The 22,418-nt window shown below is 40.4% G+C and overlaps 1 protein-coding gene across 1 annotated transcript in view; it reads right to left on the bottom strand.

The window, feature by feature from the left end:
* Nucleotides 1–22,418, bottom strand: part of LOC134543336 (uncharacterized) — a 283,249-nt gene that overhangs the window by 118,849 nt on the left and 141,982 nt on the right. The window contains exon 3 of the mRNA XM_063388292.1: nucleotides 7,649–7,695. The gene's annotated coding sequence lies outside the window, so the exon portion shown is untranslated. The remainder of the gene's footprint in view (nucleotides 1–7,648; nucleotides 7,696–22,418) is intronic.

Raw genomic sequence — 22,418 nt, 5'->3', positions numbered from 1 at the left:
CACGTTGTTATCCATTATATAAATGAATGAGAAGAGGGGAAAAAAAGTCCGTATTAACCCATTTGTTAATTCAGTGGGAAGACGTTTAAGTAAAAACACCTAAAAATACATTAACTACAGCTACAGTATAGTCCAAAGTAAATAAATGACCTCGTATAGCTTCATAGGTTCCGAAGAATCTAAACCAACGAAGAACTATATTATATATATATATATATATATATATATATATATATAGACAGTCAGCTTTAAGGTTCCTGATCAGCGGCAAACAATGTCAGTGAGAACAGATTTTGAGCGAAAACATTTATACAACATATTTCAACTATGAAACAATTTTGACGCTGTATTTCAAGTACCTGCCGCTGGGAAATGAGAATTCCAGGTACTGTAACTCAATACGTTGATTGTAAAACTGTGCTTTCATTCCGCGGGAGATCTCTCACATGCTACTGTCGACAGGACGGTTGATTTTCCGTTCGACGGTCGGCGAGTGGAGGGGGCAGGAGAGTACCGAGGCCGCGCGCAAGGTCCCGTCGGCGACGCGCCCGGCGTGTGAACGAGCCGCGGAGGCCGGCCGGGGACATTGCACAACGGGAAGCCTTCTTTTCACAGACGAGAGAGCCAAACGCCCGATCGTGCATCTTCGGTTTTTTTTTTTTTGTTCATTGTAAATAAATATGGCGGTGTTGATAAAAGGAAAGACCATAAACAAGGCAACGGTATTTATTAGTAATTGTTTTTAGAGGAGTGACCGTGAATGTTTATTTTGGACAACTCATGATAACTAAAGTTCCATTAGGTTAGGATAGCTACATTAAAGATACTGTGAAATCATGTAAACGGTTTCCTAGCCCTGGATAGCTACATATTAAAAAGTTATTTGCTAAGCAACCATAAAATGATTTTACAGTATTTTGAATGCAGCTATACTTACCTAATATAACCAACCATCCACAATGTTTTAAAGTATTTATAATGTAGCTAACCTACTGAATAATTCTTTAAATTACTTCTTGCTAATTTTAAGAATAACATCTTATAAATTAAAGGCAGTTTACTTGAACACGGTAACTGAAAGTGTGAGCGCACAAAAATATTGTTGTGGTTGTTGTGTCGTTCATGCACTGTCACACTCACGAGCAGCGGCGTGAATTCCCGAATGAAGCCGAAGATGCGGCGCAGTTGTCAGCGGCCAGACACAAGTGCGGAAACCGCGATGCCGCATGCGTCTTGTTTGCTTAGACACTCCGTCCGTCCCACAGACAGCGAGCCGAGTGCGATACGACACAAGAAAACTTGCTCTGAACACATTTACCGCAATTCAACCGTGCACTTAGTGTGCGACATCGGCACAGTCCAGTCGGCAAACATGCCATTTCGTGTTTGCACCGAAACCATGCATGATGGCGTGCTCATTTTGCACACTACAGAAACAGGTTGACTCTACACGCAGGTGCGCATCTGTGTTACGTCCAATTACTCGTTCTGAAAACTACCCGTTTGATACTGCTTGCAATAAAGCTTCCGTGCTAAAATTTGTTGGTTTGGACTACTTTTTAAACACAACTTTGGTGAACTGGTGCGATTATTATCGTAGTCGCCCGCGTGAAATACATAATGTTATTTCCCCGCGGGCTTACTGACTAGAGCCTGTTGGTATGTGGTTGCAACAATGTAAAGAAGGTCTGGATGATAGGGTTTATGCCTTGACATTCCCAAAATTATAATTATAGTATAAAGAAGGAAAGTCCAAAACGGCGAGGCCTCAATCCCCCTTTTACCTCTGCGTCTAAATGTCATCTTTAATTTGTTGACGTGACGTCTAATAAATCGATGAACGCCGGCTGCACGCACGAAAAAGGATGACTCATTGTCCCGTTACGCTTTGTCCCGTTACACTCATTGTACACTTGCGCCGCATCTATCTCTCTTCCACTCGATTGGAACCACCATAGATTTGACTTTTTCGAGGCACATTAAACTTGAAACACTCCCATTCGTTTCCTACTGTTCCTATCATCGTCCTATCCTTAAAAGAATAACACAGATTGGAACAAGTTAAATAGCAAACATGTATAAAAGTTATAGTTAAAATAATCTCTTCGTTAAAGTAATAAACATATTTGAATTAATGAGTGCAAATAAAAGTAACTTTATCAATTAAATTGTAGATTTCAATTCACTCATTCTTTGTATCCATACAAAATAGTGATAATTCAATAAAAATGATTCAACTTTATTCCTAAAAGTATGCAATCATTTCATCAATGTTTTGTTATGACGTCACGTTAAACTATCGTCCGTAAAACGACTTTACAGACAACCAACCTTTTTTTTTTAATTTTATTTAAAAGATAGATAATAATTGTAGTAGCGATGTAGCACGGGAACAACGAAGTAGTTTGAGCTGCCGCCGCTGGGAGCGCGCGAGTCGGGTCGCCGTCGGAAGTGGGGCGCGAGAAACGTGCGCTGAGAACTGGGTCAAGCAAGAGTCGTCCCAGACACAGCCGAGCTGCCAAGTTAACATCCATTTACGTCTCACATTCTTACAGTCTTACAGTCTTATGTGCGAAAAAAAAAAAGAGATTACATATTAAGACAAAAAACGGTAAAACTATTATATCTTTATTTTTTTAAATTACAACATTATCTTAGATGCAAATATTTTTGACGTGATAACATCTTTTAAATCGATGAAGGCCGGCTGCACGCACGAAAAAGTGCCACGTTCCGCCTGAGCCGAGCGTGCAAGAACTAGCCAACCCCCGTGCGAGAAAATCTTCTATAATATCAAACAGGCTAAGGCGGGCTTTTTAACTTATTGTTCGTGATTATATTTAAACAAATTATTTAAATTAAATTTGCAAAATACTGTAGGTAAATAATATTCTAAAATTAAAAAGTATGCAATTTTTCATCAATGTTTTATGACGTTATCACGTAAAATTATCGTCCGTAAACCGACTTTACAGACAAACCCCCCCCCCCCTTTTTTTTTTAATAAAAAACTATTTCACATAATGAGAAGAGTAAATTATGTTTAGAGATCTGTACAATATTAATCGCAATTAAAGTATCTTCGCCATCGAAATAACATCTTATTCTTTCACGCATAAAATTTATATTTCTGTCAAAAATACATGTTGGAACTACTTAAGTAGTACTCGACCATACTATTAGATTAAGTATAACGAATTTTAAGGTTTTTGCTATAAGTGTAATTAAAAAAAAAAACAAGATATACGTTATTAGTCTCCGGTACACCACAACCTCTTTATTTAAATACCAATACTTTTAAAAACGCTTCATGGAACGCCTGATAAGTAAATTCTCGTTATCAGTGTTTTGTTGTGTTGTGTTGTGTTGTGAAGAAACACGGTAAGGGTCACTGAGGCTGCTACGACCGAAGGCGCTACCACACTGGCTTCGTCGCTCTGCCCTCAGTGCGCCTGACGTGGTTCCTTCTTTGATCTCGGCACCGACTACACTTGCCGACAGCAGGATACGCCCTCTTTGCCACGTTTAGTGTCGGGCTTAAACTTCCGACCTTCGCGTCCCACGTAGTCCGGGCTAAGAATTTTTTTTTTTTTATTTCTACAGGCCGTACTTATACGCTGGTAGGCTGGATTTCGGGAGAGTTAAAGGATCATCCAACTATTCTCAACAATACTTTATAACACTACACACGTAAAAAATCTTACTCGCGACTACGAGCCTCGTGCCAGTTGACGCTGCAACCAATTGTCTCACGGATGTCTATCCGCCTACCTGTGCACACATAGGGTGCGCAGAGCTTCAGGGGAAAAAAAAAAAAGGGGGGGGGTTGTCTGTAAAGTCGGTTTACGGACGATAATTTTACGTGATAACGTCATAAGAAAACGTTGATGTAAAATTGCATACTTTTTAATTTTAAAATATTATTTACAGTTTTTTGCAAATTTAATTTAAATAATTTGTTTAAATATAATCACGAACAATTAGTTAAAAAGCCCGCCTTAACCTATTTGATATTATAGAAGATTTTCCCGCACGGTGGTTGTGCCGGTTCTTGCACGCTCGGCTCAGGCGGAACGTGACAAATGAGTCATGCATTTTCGTGCGTGCAGCCGGCGTTCATCGATTTATAAGATATTATCACGTCAAAACAGCTAATTTAAAACTGATCAAGATATCCGAATGGGGTCTGCTTGTACGGAAAGCATTTTAAGAATTCGCTGTGGGCCGATGATTAAGTAGTTTGGTTTCTGGATGAAGTTCTAAAACTGCATTTTTATAGCAGTTAAAATGGTTTTCAGAGTAATTTTTGGGCATAAAACGCCGGTACAGATTCTTGGAATCACTTAAGGGACTTGCATTACACCTTTTATCTTCCATTTTATCCGCCATATGTTACGGTCACCACTAAAATTGCATAGTTCTCCTATGCACAAACACATCCAAAAAAAAAAAAAAAAAAACTTCCAGATTACAGTTTCCTGTGTTTTTTTCTTCTTTCTGAAATGTTAGCTTGAAGATCCCAGCTCGAACCCTGGAAAGCAAATTTCCACGAGTAAAAAATCTTTAACCCGTCCACGATTTGAATATTTATACTGTTTATTTTTCTGTGAAAGTTCTTAACTGGTAGGATTTTGTAATTTTTCTGTGCAAAAATGTATCGTATATTTTTGGTCTGTTTATTATTTTTTTAATCGAGTTTTAGGAAACTTAGTTTTTAGAGCTTTACGTCTCAACGATACCAAGTCATTATACACACAAAACAGTTATCAGAGATATATGTAATAAAAATAAGGCCGATGTGTAAGAAAAGGCATATCGCCTTAAGGGGCCCGCCTAGTCAGCAGTGCATCTGTGTTAAGTGAGGCGGGACGAAAAGCGCGACGCCCGCTGATATTTATGGTATTTCTAGCGCGGTATCGCCTCTAAGCACAAGAGACTGACCTGGCGCGCAGTCTTCTCGTGGTGCATGGGACAACACTATGGAATCTTGAGCGGTGGCCCTTAACTTTAACATGGCGGAGAGATGAAGATAAAGGTGCAATGCAAGTCCCTCAAGTGCTTTCAAGAATCTGAACCGGTTGTTTTATGCCTAAACATCTATCTGAAAACACGCCTTTTAGCAATTTTAAAACTCTTTTAATCCGGAAACAATATTACCTAACGGCCCTCGGCGAATTCTGAAATGCTTTTTTCGTAAACAGACCGGATATCCTAAGTAGGGTCGTTACCACAACGCCGAAATAATTTAACGCCAAATGTCAAAATTGACCACAACGCCGACAGCTAGAAAACTGATGTGTACCACAACGCCGAAATAACATCTGAATGAATTTGAGTGTGTTTCTTAAATGTACCTTAACGCCGCAATACCACAATCGAACCTAACCTTACCTTACCTTACCTAACCTAACTTAGCGTAAAATAATATAACCTAACCTAACTTAACCTAGCCTATCCTAACCTAGCCTAACCTAGTCTAACCTAACCTAAGTGACTTGATGTAAGTTTTTGGACATACGCCATTGCAATAGCAATAGCCATAACCATAGCAATGGCGTATGTCAAAAAACTTACATCAAGTCATGCACTCCCATTGCACAAATCTTTCAAAGATACTAACCTAAGTGGCAGTCCTGCAATGGTTTTTTTTTTCCGGCGTTAGTGTATTTCGGCGTTGTGGTACACATCAGTTTTCTAGCTGTCGGCGTTGTGGTGCGTCCCCTCTTAAGTAGTTAATCAAAATCGCGTAGAGTTGTTTTTCCGAAGCTGTGCGCCCCCCGATAGAGACGACAATAAGTGGAATGCAGGACGGCGCGGCGCGGCGACCCTGTCCAGGTGCGGGCTGGTCAAGGTCGGGCTATCTGCCGGCGGCCATCGCTTTCACCCGGGTGACGTCACCCTCGCCGGGCGCACGTGCTCACACGCATACCTGCTTCTTCAGGCGCGTCGTGAACACTAGGCGCGGGCAACGTGCAACGAAAACTGACAGGATCAAAAATTGGTTGTCTCTAAGGTCGGTTTACGGACGATAGTTTAACGTGACATCGTGATAACAATACATTGATGAAATGATTGCATACTTTAATGAATAAAATTGAATCATTTTTATTTTAATAATAAAAGCATAAATACTTGAAATTATACTAGTAATTAGATTTTTAAAATGCAAGAATAATTAACCTTTATTGCCGAAATTGTTGTTGTAATAAGCAATGAAAACCACATTTACTTTTCACTTCTCTTTATAAACAGTCGACGAAACAGTTCACGTGTAGATGACTTGTAATTAATTTAAAAAACTGGCGTTTAGCTATAAAGTTTAAATATAATTATGAACAAGTTTTCATATAAATAAACTATAATCAAATATCTATTATCAATTATATGAATCACCATTTTTTTTTAGTCAATTGTAACATAACCTATTATTACTACACTCGCCGACAGCGTAACGGAACACAGCGAAACGGAACACTTTTTCGTGCGTGCAGCCGGCGTTCATCGATTTATTAGACGTTGTCAAGCCAAAAAAAAGGCTACACACAAATAAAAATTATACATTTGCTTTTAAATAATATAATTAAGTGATTTCTACTGAATACTGGTCCATGTAACTAAAAAAATAATAAACATTGTAGTTAAACATTTCAAGTGCATATATGTTCCCAAATGTATAATTTGTTGGCATTATAATCGCATTACTATGTAATAAATAATTAAAATTTATCTCGATCATTTTACTAAATTAAGTTTAATTTTATACGTTTATTTATAGAAGTATTAAATGAGTATTTAATTTTTTTATTTGATTGAATTTATACTTACATCCGCATTTATAAAATCACTCCAGTCCTTTTATTATTTTATTTCTATTAATTATTTGCATGCAAGATTAAAGTTTATTTTTTATTACGCCAAGTTAAGCATAACTTCTAACGCGCGTACTTAAATACACAAACACAGTTGCTTTTTTTAGTCATTACTATTAATTAAAATATATTTGTAAAATCTTAACTTGATACTTCCATTGCATTTGAGTTTCTTTTACAAATATTTTCAACAGATGATATATTCCCTTAAGTGCATTTTGTGTGTAAAAAAAAGTCTACTTATTCTTCGTAATCTTTTTTGCACCCGTGATATACCTACACTTCGTTGCACACGTTCATTTCGCTCGTCATCACCTAGACTTACCCCACAGACTCTTAAAGAACTTCCACTTAAAATACCTCCAAGGGCGTCGCAAGCCGATGGCGAGGGGGGGGGGGGGGGGGGGAAGAGAGAGAGAGAGAGAGAGAAAGTTGTGGGAAAAGTATGTATTTTTTTTGCATTTGGCTACATTTTTTTTTAATCTCTAGGGCTCTGGGGGGGGGGGGGGGGGGGGGGGGGGGGGGCAACTGCACCGCTACTCCCGCCCCCCGCACCATCGGCGACGCCCTTGAATATCTCACATGTCTCTTCGCTTCCAGCATTAAATTTCCATCGCGGGCTCTACATAACTAGCGAATCCCAGCAAGCTGGTTCTCGATTTGGACGGCAGACCCGCGTAGGTGTCGGGTTGGGGGGGGGGGGGAGAGGGGGGGGGAGAAAGAGAGAGAGAGAGAGAGAGAGAGAGAGAGAGAGAGAGAGAAAACAGAACGTGACTCACCTAGAAGCCTCGGCGCGTGTCGCGTTGTACGGCTGCATGGGGCTCGCCTGGAAGAGAGATCCAAATTACACACACACCCCGCCACACATCTACACACTGACACAGCGGGAAGCCTAAGATGTACATCAAGTTCTGTCCCTGCCCGAACACGCCCGAACAATTCACCTTCGGCCAACCTCGGGTTTATATATATATATATATATATATATATTATATATATATATATATATATTTCTCTGTTTTATTTTAATGTAGCTAACCTAACCGACCACTTTTAATATTTGAATTCATTTTTCCTGCGCAAAAACAAAACAAATCCCGAGGTTGGCCGAAGGTGAATATTCGGGCGTGTTCGGGCAGGGACAGAACTTGATGTACATCTTAGGCTTCTCCTGACACAGCAACTATACCGAGTCCATTAAACGTCGCGTAACCTGCAAACCATCTCTTAGCTTAAAAATAAAATAAAAACCCAGCTTAATTGACATTTTTTGTAACTTTACAGGTTGGTAAAAAAAAACTGCATTTTCAAGTACGTATATTGTGTATTCAATCTAATGCGGTATTTAATTTTAAAAAAAATTAATACTTTTTTAAACTTTAAATTAAGGACAACCAATTACACACATCTCACACCACAACATGGAGCCTACTGCAGTTAATAAGTCTGCTTTCTGTACTTAGGCAGTTCAGTTTTTGTGCGATGGTGCTGCTATCTGTGATTTTTGCAGTAAAAATTGTATCGGTGGATGCGAAATGTCTACTAGAATGCGTTGGAACCAAAAATTCCAATTTCGTGAAAAATGTTAGTTTGGCGGTGTTGTTAGCTAAGAGACGGTATACACCTACGAAACACACACGTACATGAATATGTAGTAATTATTAAACATTTCAGGTGTACGACTTCGTATAATTTCACAGCAAGTTTCTAAAAATCTACGTGGCCTACAATAAAGCCCGCTTGCATTCGAGGAAAAGGAAAGTACTAGCTATATTATATCCATTTGATTAACCTGCAAAATTTCCTGTCTGACTGGTCAAGCTGGCCTAAAGTGTAGGGTTCAAGGTCAGTGGTTTCATCGTTAAACAGAGTTTCGCACAACACATGCTAATATCGTCAAAAACTGAACGAAGTTCAATGCTGCGACCATAACCGCGTCGTAAAACAGCTTATCTTATCTGCTATGGATTTATTTTAAAAATGTTTACATTACAGTTTAATGAAAATCATACGCAAAGGTCAGCATTACCGTAATTACACAGAATGATCATAAAAACAGTCCCAGTTTCAATGGTATAATATACCAGAGTAATTTAGACCGTTTACAACAAATCATACATCAAATTGAAGGTAAACTAACCTAGGTTTTTTATTTTTTACAAATGTTCGAATACCTATCGCACATTTAGTTATACGACACACATCCAACCTAAAGTCCAATTCTTGCCACATTTCAGTTGAGTCCGGAGTAATGGAAGCAATAAATACCCTCTTCAATTGTGTCAACTCTGGTAAATCATTAGCTAGCGGTGGCACGTAGACAAGATCTTTTACAGAGCCCGAAAAGAAAAAAAAATCGCACGGCTTTATGTCAGGTGAACGTGGAGGCCAGCGCAAAAGAGCTCTGTCTCGACCATTACGACCAGTCCAACGGTCAGGGAATTAGACGTTTTAACCACTCTCGTACAAAAAGAGATTCCAATGGGGAGGGGCTCCATCCTGAAATTACAGATTCACTCTTAGCAAATTCCGGAACACAAAATTCTTTACGCGCAGGAGTCGCCATTTTGCGTAGATGACGCTGCAAGCGATAAAAAAAAAGCAATACTCACGCATGCGCTTATCTCAAATTGTTTGCGTTACCCTTTAATTGTGCCCTTGAACCAAAACTCTTACAACGCTTACAGTTGATCAAATGTCCCAGTTATAAATTTTAATAATTTTATGGACATACCGCATACAATTACAGACTTTTTTTTGTAGTTAAAAGAAAGCTAGTTTTTTAGTTGTGCGAAAACAAAAAATCCTTGAGTATATACAACAGGATTCACGTGACGGTATGAAATAAACAATTTTTTTCTCACTAGAGATTGGCCTATAGAACACAATTCCTTACTCAAGTCCACTCTGTTCTTTTGGCGCTGCCTGTAGACGCCCTCCAAAAGGGAATGTCCGTTCGTTGAACTTCGCGAAGCAGAACAGGTGATGTACGTAATAAAATGTCCTTCCAAGAAACGGCAAACCGACGCAAGATTCCGGGGATCGCCTCGTTGTTCACGGGGTAGGTCCGCCACGCGGTAGCCATGGCAACCGCGCCCCCGCTTGCCGCCACGAGCGGGGTTCAACAAGCCGTCCACACGACGGGGGGCGATGCCCTGGACGGCGCTTAAGGGCGATAGTCGCGCGTGCCCACAGCGCATCGACGACTCTGCGCGCCGAGGCCATGGAACTGGCTGGCGGTTTTACAACTACTCCTACACAGCGTCACAGAGGTCACAGCGGTCACGAAAATTTATATAACTCTTATACGTTTTAACTTTCATATAAAAATTCCATGAAAATAAAAACATACCCAGGTTGAAAGAAAATATAATCCGACACAATTAACAACAAAGACAAAGTTGTTTGTTTATCATATGTTATGTACTGTGGTGATATACCCTACAGCTAAAACATGTCAGAGCGTTAAGTATTTTTTAGACACCCGCGACCTTATTACATCAACACTGTCCCGTAAATACTTAATTTTACCGCACTTCACGTTAAGGTTTAGTTGTACTAAATTTGTTAAATGCCAGATGTCGTGTGATTTTTTTTTCAATTGAATGTTCGATTTGAATTTTAAAATTAAAATAAAACCTGCATACGTTACTGGGTGCCGTATTTTTGTTGCGTATGTAATGACTAAGAAATTTTTTTAATGTTTTTTTTTTTGTTCGTCGTGTAGGTTTAAGAACCGCATGTTTATAACGCGATGTTTTTATGTTGTAGTGTGTCCTGGGTGTCGCGCCGTTGTGATTCCAGTGTAACGAACGTGAGTTGTAGGTTCGATCCCAACACCCGGGCATGACAATCATTAGCACTGAGTCGGTGCCAAGCGGTTCTGAACCCACTGTAACCATGCAACGTAAAAGCCCCGTCAAACACGCTCAATTAGGCTGCGCGCGCACAGGTTCAGACGCGACACCACACGATGCCTCGTGACGGCTTAACGCCGTATTTTTTTCGTTAAGTTGTTTATTACCACATTTTTATCAAATTGTTGTGATAATCCTTCGGAGATGGGTTACATAAAATAGGTGTTTGTTGTACTAAACATACTTATCAATCTGCATCCAGCTACAAGCTGTGAAAAACAAATTGAAAATACTTTACAAGTGAATATTCACTCAAAATAAAGTAACAATGAAAAAAAAGTCTTAACTTATCAGTAGAGACCAGCAAAATTCGCGGATTCATTCGGTGATAGGCTAGAATTCAAACACATATATTCTCTTAGATAATTTTGCTATTGGCTTACTGTTCATCCGGACGAATCTCAACCAGTTATAAACCCTCAACCAAAGAAGGATCGATTCACAGACAAACCAGCTGAGACGACTTGCAAGTCGGCAGCCAATGAACTTGCGTTATTTGCCCGAGTGTACAGGGGTATGTGCAGTCTATCCTGAAGGCCATCGAAACCGCGAATTTTGCAGGTCTCTATGCATCAGTTATGAACACACTACGGCATGTATTTACACTCGCGCATGCGCAGAACACTGCAGCCATCAGTAGGCTCGCGGACGAATTTGGAGCAGTCGTTCGACGTCGTCGCCTCGTGTCTGATCGCCACAGTTCAGTGGAGGTGTGCATCAGCTCCAACATGAACACAGGGAAGTGAACTACTACCAGGCTACCAGGCAAAATGTAGTGCCACACACACACACACACACACACACACACACACACACACACGCACACACGCACGCACGCACGCACACGCACGCACGCACACGCACACGCGGCGCCTGGGGCGGACGGGCAGAGGATATTCATCGGGGAAAAAAATTTCACCGAGAAGAGAATTAGAAGGGGTGGGGGAGGTACAGCAGCGAAGCGCCGGGGGAGGATGAGATGGGCGGAAATGAGGCGGGAGGGTAGCTGCGAAATTACCGGCAAAGCGGGAACGATGAGAACACTCGCTCCCGCCCTACCCCCCACCCACCCACCATGCTACTCGTAGATAGTCGCTCTGCAATCGAAAACATTCCCTCTCCCCCCCCCCTTCCTTTTCTAGGGCCAAAGGATTGGCTGGAGCGCCCGAGCGGATGATATGTTTCGGCTGAAGCCAGCCTCGCTATTGCCGCAGAGTCGACCGGCTCATTTTCTTGGCACGACTATTCATTCCTACAGCTCTCTTGCATTCGTTGCTGGGTCACGAAGTTTTGTAGCATCCCTTCAGTGGTAAGTTGATAATATATTTTATTTAGAATAGTATTTTTTTAATAACTACTTACTAAATTTTTTTAGATTACCGTAACTTTATCTTAAGTGACATCAAGAGAAACAGGCTATAATGGTTTAAACAATTTTTATTCTTTAACAAATTTTGTAGCGTTTAATACTGTAAATCGCCCTTTGTTTACGCAGATATAACACATTATCAAGAACCATAGCACAGTTATAGTTTTAAAAAACGGTTGAAAACCAAGATGGCGCCTTCTGGTTTCTGTTCTTCTTCCTTGAGGTATGTCATGATGCAACTCGTGAATATAGTTGGCGTTGTGGTTGGGACATGCGCTCGGCAGTACATAGGACACAGTGATCTAGTCCCGGTCCGACAATCCTGATTATCTGTTTTCCCCTGGTTCTCCGAGATCACACCGGGCAATGCTGGGATATCTGCTTACATACCGCAGGATCCATTTCCAGCACCCTCCCCCAACTGCCTTTTTGAGTTTATGAGTCTCAAAAAAAATTTTTTAACGGGTGAAAACTTTACAATAACAATAATGCAACTTTAGCTGGTAACAAGAGCACGCATTAATGCGGCCACACGTCCTAATTTACCAGCTAACAAAAAATTTAAACTGTGAGGTTGTGTAAATACCTTAACTCAAATATTATTTATGAAAATGAGACTTCGGGTCAGCTCCGGAAAGACTTTCTGGAGGGGCTATAGTACAAAGAAAGCATGTAGTTACGAAACGTCGTCAAGTAAGAGCTAGGCTTCCAATATTTACAATTTTATGGTCTCAAAAAACTGAAAATAAATTAATGAGTTAAAACTTATACATCATCGGTAAGAGTTGTATGAAACTATTTAAGTCAACATAAATATACCCAAAAAAAAATAAACTAAACTAACATTTGGGCTCGTAGGGGACTACTGCCTCCAGCTCTCCCCCCCCCCCCCCCCCCCCCCCCAACTTAATCCCTCGAAACGACACTTGAGCAAAGTGATACGTGTCATTAATTTGCTACGTCACTAATCTGGGGGATCGAACCCGGACTGATGTAAAGCGGTTTTGGGTGTAAATTACTGCAGTACATGTATATATTGCATACCTATTATTCCGCACTGTGGTTACTGCATGAAATAAATCAATAGTGTCTAACGAATTCCAAGCGCACGCGACCTTCGCTGACCTGAGAGCCTGATATCCTGATAAGTCTGATAGCGGGAGCAATTTTACATTGTGAGCATAGGGCGTCACACATCAATAATTTAAATTTCATTACTTTTAACTTATCGTACTTAGTAACACGAAAGTAATTTCAAGTAGGAAATTGACCGTGTGTAACCTGCACCCCGCTCATTAATTGAAGGGTATAAAACAAACAAACAAACCGTATCTCACCTTGCAGCGATATAAATTACTACACTGAAGTGAACAAATTCAAATTTACCTGACAGCCGGTTTCATTGATGTAACGCAACAAGTTTCTATTTATAAAGAAAATCTAACTAATAAATCATATGCATAAATAACTGATCAAATGTTACATACTCGCTCCAGATAAGTTTTACTCCTTACGTAACAAAATATAACCTAAAATTACATTCAAGTGTATTAATATAAATTTTTATCAATAGCAGAATGCGACCGGAATAATAAAAAGGAACTAACCAACCAGTAATTCATTTTTAAGGGGAAAAAAATAACCCTTAAATACAATAGTTATTTTTAAATTAAAAATATTTATTACACACAGTTTTTTTTTGTAATCAAGTCACATTCTGTGTCAATACGTGTATAAAAAAACGAGAGCGAATCTTTCAGTATTCGCCAGAGATGTAACGTCGAACCTTGGTAACGAGCAAACACACTTATTATATGAAACTCTTTAACACGAAACTAAAAATATAATTCTTTAAAATAATGCCGAGCGAGATAAACATAAGAAAATTGTGTTTTTTTTAACTAAATTTCTTGACGCGAATCTCGCGTAGTTTTCGTACCCACCGCTAGAATTCGCTGCCGGAGCCAAACAAATACTAATCCCCTGCTTTGGACCTGATTTTCGACAAGGAATTTAATTAAAATACTGCCTACCTTCATTGAACAGTTAATACTATAAAGTTTCCTTTTTGTCTTTGTGAACTTCAATTCGCACCATACGCCACAGATGGCAGCACTGCGGTTACACATTTCCGTTCCATGCGACTTCTGTCGCATTCACGAAATTACTCACACCAAATACCGCATACTGAAATCTGCATTATGTGTATGCAGGCTGGCGCGGTATTTTGTAAGAAAAATTCTAATTGGACTGCAAGTCACGGTGGAGGCAGCTAACAAGATGGCTGGCGGCTGCGAGAGGCCAGAAGCCGCCGAGCCGGGCGGTGAAAGTTGTAACGAGCCTCGTCGCTTCCGAAACACGAAAACTCATTTCCAGGCGGCCGTTGCCAAACACGACGAAGCGGCGAAACATTTTAAGCAAAAGAGTTAACGGAATATCTTAACAGCTCGGAAACCTATAATCTGACCCGATTTGGTTTAACATTTCATAAATTTAAAAACTGGCTTTCTCTATAAAGGTTACCAAATCGCCTCGTAGTAAAAGCAACGTGGTTGTTAAAACGTGCGCCACACATCTGCAGACTCCTTTGAAGCTATTAATACACCCCCCCCCCCCCCCCGGTTCACAGATGCACCAGGGTTTCCGCATGTGGAGTAAGACAGCCCTGCAGTCCATGCAAGAGAGAACCGCACGCGGGCATTTCCGACTATTACACCAAATATGGTACGAATGTTTGATAAATGCTCAAGACAAGTTATATTTAGGAACAGCACGCGCGACGGATAAGACTCAGGGCAATTCGGGGAATGTCCCCCCCCCCCCCCCCCAATATCCCTGACGTGTTGTATTTCCGTCGCTTTTATGTCCTTGCTATCGATCAACCACGACGCTTAGCAAAGAAACTACCGTTGGATCAATATTTTTTGCAGACATAAAATATTCTTGCACAAGGAATTTAAAAAAAAAAAAACACATTCCTTCGGTGGTTTTCGAAACTATAGCAAGGAAAGACTTAAAAAAAAAAAAAAATTGAAAACGCGTGAAGAAGCTGTCAGGTATGTTGCACAAAACCCGTGACAAAAACATAATTTAAAAATATATCCACAAAAACTTGAATGCCCAATTTTAGTTACGTAAGCACAAATTGTTACAAAGTTATAAAATAGTAAAATAGTAATCGAGCAGAACAGATCTACTGATCTACACAATCTATTTCTAAGACATGTGTGTCAAGGTTACCGCTACAAGTCCTGAAGACGTCACTGCGTGGCATTTCGGAACCTAGTGCTTAGAAGCGATACCACATAAAAGTGTCATCACAACATTAACCAGCGAGCATCGCACAAATCTCGTCTCTCTGAAGCAAATAATAATCTCCAGACAGGTTGTCTCCTTGAGGCAAATGCGACTGCTGTGTACACTGATCAGACGAGAGTGAATACAGATTGAATCCAAACCCCGAAATCCCTATCCCAGTCTTACGTACTTATTACCATTACTTGGTAGAGTTAATTTTAATAGACATACGAAAATGCAGGAAAACAATAACAGAGTTCGAAGTTTTCCAATTTTGAAATGTGGAAACACCAATATGCTGGCCACGTGCCCGAAGCCTAGGCCGGCACTTGAGCCCTTGTTGCGCGGAGCTGGGCGGGGAACGGTCGACCTTGCGGCGCGAGAGTTCAGTTGTTTCCCTACAGGACGCGCGGGCGGCGGGCGGGTTGCCACGGGGAATCCAGGACCGCGGCGCGTCCGACGGCAAGCCTTCTTTTCAAAGACGAGAGAGACAAACCCCCGATCGTGCATCTTCGGTTTTTTTTTGTTCATTGAAACTCATAACTAATGGTCAATTAGGTTACGTTAGCTACATTATAAATACCTTAAAACATTGTGGACTGTTGATTTGGTTAGGATAGGGATCGTCCATTAATCACGTGAGGCTCGAAAAGTGGAAGGGGGGGGGGGGTCGGGAATAATCACGAAATATCACATGGGGGGAGGGGGGTGTAGAGAGATATCACGTGTATTTATTTTTTCGCGCGATTTCTACTAAACCGAAAAGCGACGCATGACTGACTCGCCGTAGCCAATATCCCCGCCCGCCGCAACATGAACCACTCGGCTCGGCTTGCCAGTCGCCAGTAAGACTGTGATTTTGGCACCGAATACACGCGTAAATCACATATAAGCCTTTCCTTCATTATTTTTATGCCAGTGAGAATAAACCTGCAACCTTAATGTCTGTCAGGACATTTTTATCACTGTGCTTAATATTCCAGAATTAAATTAGATCATACCTATATTTTAAGATAATATTCAGTAATTTTTATAAATATTTTGATACCAAAAAAATACACGTGATTTATTGGGGGGGGGGGGGGTAGTCTGAAACCTCACCACAAATCACTAGGGGGGAGGGGGGATTAAAAATTTGCTAAAAAAAACATCACGTGATTAATGGACGACCCCCATAGCTACATTAAAGACACTGAAATCATGTAAACGGTTTCCTAGCCCTGGATAGCTACATATTAAAAAGTTATTTGCTAAGCAACCATAACATGATTTTACAGTATTTTTAAATGTAGCTATACTTACCTAATATAACCAACCATCCACAATGTTTTAAAGTATTTATAATGCAGCTAACCTATCATAATCGACAGCAAAATTTAATGCCACGCCGGTTTATACAATGAGATAGAACCGGGGGGAAAAAAAGCGAGCATGAACTGCGGGGAACTTCGGGTGTGGCTCTCTCGTCTGTGAAATGAAGGCTTTCCCGCGTCAGACAGCCACAGCCACAGCCACAGCCACAGCCACAGCCACAGCGCCCAGAATACACCTCCCTCCCTCCCTCTCGGCACTCGGCCGGGCCGGGGTTCGAGTCCCGCGCCACCGCTCCTGGCGCGGCATCTTGTCTTCTCGTCGTGCACGGGCCAACTGCGAGATACGAGCCGCGACCAGAACTTCGCATGGCGGAGAAACTAAGATCAAGGTTATTTAAATGATTGATGACTGTAGAGACCTGCAAAATTCGCGGATTCATTGACCTCCAGGATAGACTCCACAGTCCTTCAAATACTCGCGGAAATGACAACTGTTCATTGGCTACTGGCGCGTGAGACGTCTCAACTAGGCTGTCCGTAATTCGGCACTTTCTTGGTTTAGTGTTTCCCGTTGGCTCACAGTTCCCCGGATAAAATGTGGGCCAATCGCAGAAGCTGTACGAAGGCATAGTTTTGATGCTAGCCTATCGCGAAATGAATCCGCGAATTTTGCATGTCTATTTTGTTGGATGTACGCCATTGCAGTTTTTCACTTTCTCGTGGGGAAAACATTTTTTTTTTTTTAAATAAGAACAAAGAACGAGTCTAAATCAGCTGATTCGAACAGACGAACCCAGCGATGAAACTTTCGTATGGACAGAATCACTATAGCACAGACGAACACATCCAAACTTTAAATATCAAGACGAACTGTGCTGTTAATTTTTCATGATTAAAAATTCGTTCCATGGAATTCTTGAGCTGTTAGATATTTAATTAAAGCTTGAATGCGTCTGTGCCGCCATCATTCTGTTGTCCGTAATTACCGGATTAGTTTCGTCGTTGGGTCAGGATGTTCGACATCAGCAGACTTATTCTTAGTGAATCTCTGTTTTTATTTTTTTATTTAATAACGTAAAACTGCAGTGGCGTATGTCCATAAAATTGTATTAAATGATACTGAAGGTGTAATGCAAGTCCCTAGAGACTTTTTTTCTCCAAGACTCTATACTGGATGTTTCAATCTAAAAATAACTCTTGAAAACACGCGTTTTAGCCTTTATTCATTTTTCTAAAAATTAAGTTTAAAACGAAGTACGGAATAAAAACTTCTCATCCGCACTCAGCATTTTCTTAAATGCTTTTCGTAAACAGACACCACTCGGATATCTTGAGCAGTTTTTTAATCACGTGTTTTGTTTTTTTTTTAATTTTATTAAACTATCTTTGAAAGATTTGTGCAATGGGAGTGCATGACTTGATGTAAGCTTTTGGACATACGCCATTGCTAAGCACATGTATGTATGTAGAATAAAACTACAAAAAACACAAATTAAGCACAAAAAAATGTCAACATGATATAAACACAACTTAATATTCCATAACAGGAATATGGTCAACAAACAAAGAAAAACAAAGAAAAATGGACTATCAGAACGGAAAAAAAAAAACCCACAAATAATGACAGCACAAAAATATTGAACGCAAAAAAATTCAGCACAACAGTTGAAACGAGACAAAAACACAACAAAACGAAAAGACGAAACAAACACAATAGTTTAACCAAAAACAGATGAGAACGAAAAAACACCCACAAATGATGACAGCACAAAATATTGAACCCAAAAAAATTCAGCACAACAGTTGAAACGAGACAAAAACAATACAAAAGAAAAGACGAAACAAACACAATAGTTTTCTAAAACAGAAACAAGCGACGTTTCAGGAACTGCTATCTGCTTCTGTCCTCACTTTTGGGTTAAATATTTTTGTGCTGACATTATTTGTGAGGGTTTTTTCGTTCTGTTAGTCCATTTATCTTTGTTTTTCTTTGTTGTTGACCATATTCCTATTATGGAATATTATGTGGTGTTTATATCCTGTTTACAACAGCAATTTTTTGCTTAATTTGTGTTTTTTGTCTTTTGTGTTTTTTGTAGTTTTCTTCTACAGAGATACATACATACGTGTGCTTAGCAATGGCGTATGTCCAAAAGCTTACATCAAGTCATGCACTTCCATCGCACAAATCTTTTCAAAGACAGTATCACATACTCAACAGCTGCAAAGTTAGGTTTGCTTCATTTATTACTTCGGTAAGTTGATAAATAACTCGCTCTCCGGGTTGCCAGTGTGTACAGACTGCCCCTGCGCAGAAATGCAGTAGGTATCGTCGGGCGGCGATGCCTTTGGCGAGGAAGAGAGAGGGAAGGCGGTCGCCGCCGTCTTCGTCGTGATAAGGCTGATGGATCGCGGCCGCCTCTCACTCCTTATCACCAACGTCGCATGGGAGGGGTGGGGGGGTGGATAGGTAAACAAACCGAGCCCCGCCTGACCTCGTTCAAGGCGCACTTCCCACACCACAGCTGCTCGACGTGCCCACTCGCGAGCGCCAAGAGAAGCGCGTCCCACAATCCGACAACAGCGAGTAACGATACTCAGAAGGGGCCCGCCCGCCTAGTCAGTAGTCCCTGCCCGAACACACCCGAACAATTCACCTTCGGCCAACCTCGGGTTTATTTATATATATTCACATTTCTCTGTTTATTTTAATGTAGCTATACTAACCTAACTAACCGTCCATTAGTGTTTTTAAGTGTTTTTTAATGTGACTAACCTAACCGACCACTTTTAAAAATTTGAATTCATTTTTCCTGCGAAAAAATAAAACAAATCCCGTGGTTGGCCGAAGGTGAATTGTTCGGGTGTAATAAGGGGAAGGAACAGAACTTGATGTACGTCAGTCAGTCGGCGAGGCGGGATAAGCGCGACGCTCGCTGGTGCTTCTAGCGCGGTGTCGCCTCTGGAACTGGCGCGCGGTCTTCTCGTCGCGCATTAGGGCAACTGTGACGTCTTAACGGTAACCAGAACATTCGATAGCGGAGAAAGGTGTGGTGGAAGAACCTACGGTGCTTTCTAGAATCTCTACCGGATGTTTCATGTCTTAAAAAAATTGGTTGTCTGTAAAGTCGGTTTACGGAAGATAGTTTAACGTGACGTCATAACAAAACATTGATGAAATGATTGCATTCTTTATGAATAAAATTGAATCATTTTTATTTTAATAATAAAAGAATAAATACTTGAAATTATACTAGTAATCAGATTTTTAAAATGCAAGAATAATTAACCTTTATTGCCGAAATTATTGTTGTTGTAATAAGCAATGAAAACCACATTAACTTTTCACTTCACTTTATAAACAGTCGAATGGAAGAGAGAGAGAGAGAGAGAGAGAGAGAGAGAGAGAGAGAGATGCGGCGCAAGCGTACAATGAGTTAACGGAACAATGTGCGTAACTGGACACTTTTTCGTGCGTGCAGCCGGCGTTCATCGATTTATTAGACGTTGTCACGTCAATAACTCTGAAAACACACGTTTTAGACTTTTTAAATCTTCTTAAAAACACAGTTTAAAAAGGATAAACATAAACATAACTACTCATCCGCTCTCAGAGTATTCTTTGATGTTATCCGTAAACAGACACCACTCGGATGACTTAAGCAGTTTTCAAATGGCGTTGTTTATTCTGATGCTCTGCACACCGTGTGTGCCCGGGTAGGCGATCTCGCACGGAAAATTGACAAGTCACCAGATATCTACCAAAAGCAGTAGCGAAATGTAAAACACAGCGCACTTGTAATTGCGAACACTTACGTGACAACTCTTACACTCTTAACAAACAAAATTAATTTATATCAACTGTATTCACTAATCATATTTGTTTTACTATAAATTTAGACGTGCATGTATTAACTTAAATAATTTACTAGTGCATGTAATAAGATGAACCATTAAATATAAAGATGAATTTCGTAAATGTGTGTCAAATTAATGTTAATATTTCATTAACAAAATACAAACATACTAACAAATGGAATAACTAGTTTTAAAAAGAATTTAAATAGCGTATTTGTGACAGTCCTTGACGCATGTGGCTCTGGTGAGGCCAACTTGCCCTCCTGAGCGGAAGTGACGTAACTAGCAAGCGCGCTATGCAGTGCCACTTCCCGCCGTAATAACTCCGCGAGCAACTCTTCTCCGCAGCGATTTAACCACCCGGCAAAAATGCGCTGGCCTAGATTAGCCTTATTATAATAAACACTCCAGTTTTAAAATTCAAATGTTATTTAATTTACGTCCAGCTATATCTTTCTTTTTATATCGCAACTTAAAACTGTCAACGACCATCGTAAAACTGTCTAAATAGAAATACTGAAATCATTAAAACTTTTCATTAATTTCGGTCCAAATATTTATTTTTTTACCCATTTCACTGACGTCTCCTCAAAAAAAAAAGTTATTTAATGCTGGCCAAATGAACACTGCGAGTGAAAAATTAAGTACAAGCGTGTTTTACGCTTTTAACTGTGGGATACCCAAATGATAAAACAAAATATTTAATAAATAACTAACGATAAAGTACGGAACATCATATTAAAAACACATTAACAATACTGGAGAAGCCTATAATAATTTAAAAAAAAAACATAACAGAAATTTTAAAGAGAAACGACCTTTTTTAGTTTCCAGCGTAAGAAATATGCAGGACTGTAGCGTCACGTCACTAACGTTTACTCCAGAGTGAGGAGCGGGGCGCTCAATAATATATCCCTCCTCATCTCGCATCCGAGCACCTACCTCACTCCTTGGCGCTTGAGCGTTGCAAGTTTCGTTACTCTCAGATGACTTGTCACAGTTTCTTGATGTACGATGTGTTGTAATATTTAACAGCACGTGGGGACAGAAGCCGGGAGTATGCGTGTTGGACACACGAGGCGCGCGCAGCTACGGACGGACGGCTAAGAATAGCGGCGGGGTTCCTCAGCAGGTTGTTAACCCGCGCAGACACGCGCGCACAGCCTCCTGGTCCAACCCCCCCCCCCCCCACCCCCCGGCGGCCGCTTGCTCCCACACGCACTTCTTTACCAACTACTCCAACTCCAAACGCACTGTCCCGCAACAAAAAGTAGTATAGTTATGCTTTCAGTCAACAACCGTTCGAAACACACATTAATGTTTACATTTGCCGTGTATAAGAAGGTACAAATATAGTACATGATTGTATGATAAAATCGTGCTCCATTTAACTTTAATGAAAATTGAAAAGTAGGTGTTTTAATTTACAGATCCCACAATCAGCACTTGAAATCTGGTAATCCAATTATTTCAAGGTTCATCAATGTTTACAATTATTCAGGTACTTGTCCCTCGTGTCTAGATGATGGTCATCACAGTCCCGGGACTAGCCCACGCAGTCCCACTAGTGTTCGTTCAGTCCAACAACAGCGCTGGCACGTTGTCTGCGGCATTAGACTCCCGTCTCACACGCCATGTTGATTGTTAGTTTTTTTTTTCGACATTACGTTTATTTAGGGGTCATTTCGGAAATTCGAACTCCATACCTCCCTTACATTTGTTTTAAACAGATGTTCACTTAGTGTAATAATATCTTGGGTGTAAAAAAAATAGCGCAATCCTCGCGCGCCATTTT

The sequence above is a fragment of the Bacillus rossius genome (genome assembly GCF_032445375.1).
Source record: "Bacillus rossius redtenbacheri isolate Brsri chromosome 9 unlocalized genomic scaffold, Brsri_v3 Brsri_v3_scf9_2, whole genome shotgun sequence".
Lineage (NCBI taxonomy): Eukaryota > Metazoa > Arthropoda > Insecta > Phasmatodea > Bacillidae > Bacillus > Bacillus rossius.
This window is presented reverse-complemented; position numbering and strand designations above follow the sequence as displayed.